At 44.8% G+C, this 2,039-nt stretch overlaps 1 protein-coding gene across 1 annotated transcript in view; it reads left to right on the forward strand.

Moving 5' to 3' along the window:
- Positions 1–2,039, forward strand: part of LOC128882552 (dipeptidase 1-like) — a 19,191-nt gene that overhangs the window by 13,474 nt on the left and 3,678 nt on the right. The gene's annotated exons all lie outside the window — the stretch shown is intronic.

Genomic DNA, 2,039 nt, shown 5'->3' on the forward strand with positions numbered 1-2,039 from the left:
TGGCCCTGCGGTTTCCTAATTTGATTATCGTAAAGGCAATTGCAGGTCCCATTGTCATCACCCAGTAGCCATCTTGCCTGGTGGAATTCAATTTTTTAGTTTCTTCCTTGGAGGTGCAGTTTCGCGGCACGAATAAATATTAAAATTCGATAAGGACGCTCCTCTCCGGTGTACCCGCTGCACTTTACCCGTTCTTCGTTTGCATATTGACTTTGACGTCTAGGGAGATAGAGTTACGCTAGAGTGGCGACACTCCAGAGGGGGGAAGCTCCTGTAAATCAAGCGGGACAAGGGGTGTCCACGCTCTGAATAACCAAACGTACAACAAAATTGCTTCCTTTATTTAAATTACTAATTGGGAACACTTTTTTCAGCCAGGGAGAATTCGAAACTCGAGGCTCTTAGCACTTGAACGTCTTTCACCCTACTTTGGACCCTCTGGGGACTGTTCTGCTAATCGTGTTTGTATTCGACTCGTTATTTTTATATATATAAAACAGTTATATAACGGTCAGAGTTTGTTTTAGGTCTCAACTTCGTCTTGTTTCAGATAGGGTGGTAGGACCGTTTTCACTTTGGCATGATTGGAAGAACTAGAAGCTTGCGATAGCAGACAAGGCCTCCCAAGAGTTAATGAACTCGTGAGGACATGCATGCAGACACACGCCCTCCGTCTTGGCATAAAAGTGGGAATCGTGTCTAGGGTGACTTATAGTTGGGCAGGCGCCCGCGTGAGCAGCTCTTGAATTTTATGCAGGCCTAAACTCGTGTAACCTGGCGGAATGAATTGTCCAGACTCTCCCTGTAAATTCATTCTATTTCCATTTCAAGTATTTGAGACGTTACACGCGAGCATGCGATTCCAATCTTTGTCTCTCTATATACAGTTTCTTGGATAATAATTATTTCATGTTTCACAATTCGGTACAAGTGAAATCAATCAGTCGTGACTTCGGTTGCTTCCTCGTGAAACGATTAAGTAGATAATGCTGAAATGAAATATAGAAAGTAGGAGAAGGTAGGAGAAGGTCTAAAGTCAAGTTGCTCGATAATCCAATTGGGTACTTTTCATGGTACTAGGGCTTCCGCAAGGAATCACTTTCAAGCCAATAAAATCGATCACGACTACTTGAAAATGAATCCATACTTTGACCAGGGATAGGTTCGCGGGGATAGAGTAAAATTCCATCGCCACAAGTGTCTGCGAACAGTCAGGAAGCCTAACCAGAAATTGCAAAGAGCCTGACGCGGCTCGACGATAAATTAACGTTGTGCTATAGTTTATTTTCGGTCCAACACGTTTCTCCATCGGTGAATATCTCGTAAATTGTCGGCTGTTGGCGCCAAACACGTGTGAAACATTTTTTTTGGGGCTTTCATCTCCCTGTAGAATTTCACTAAAATCGATGGGTAACATTTCACGTAGCCCCCTTGTCAATCTGCTCGTCCACCTCTTCTGATTCATGTCACATCCATATTCATGCACGTCAATAACTCTCGATGGGAAGATCTCCAATTCGAGAATTCAAAGAATTATGAAACGCCAGAGCGGATGGGGCACCGCGATTGTTAAACGACGCGCTCTATTCTCTCCCAGAGCTAGCAGAATTGTTAAATAACGCGTTTACGACTATCTGGATAGTTGAACGAGTTATTTAACGCGTTAGGGCCACCTGACTCTTCCTTCATAGCAGCCACCGCTGACAGAGCTTTCTCTACCTTTTCCACGAGGTCAAAGAGCGCAACACTCGCTGCAGGAGTACAGTCCTGAATGCACAGACCGTGAGCATCCGTCATAGACGGTGGCTGCGTGTTTTGAATAAACCAGGCGACCTGGCCTGTCAACGTTATCTGTTTCCTTTCTAAAAGAACGCACGCCACTTTCCAGTTGGCCTGCCTTATCGCCCATTCGCTTATTAACTGCGATCCTCGTTCCCTGTTGGTATTCATGTGTCGCAAAGATAGAGACGTCAGGCTCAGTCGACGCTAACATGATCAGTTAGCAACCTCAGGCTGCTCAATTTTTACACGTGGCTTTG

This window comes from Hylaeus volcanicus, unplaced genomic scaffold (genome assembly GCF_026283585.1).
Source record: "Hylaeus volcanicus isolate JK05 unplaced genomic scaffold, UHH_iyHylVolc1.0_haploid 12072, whole genome shotgun sequence".
In the NCBI taxonomy this organism is placed as follows: Eukaryota; Metazoa; Arthropoda; class Insecta; order Hymenoptera; family Colletidae; genus Hylaeus; species Hylaeus volcanicus.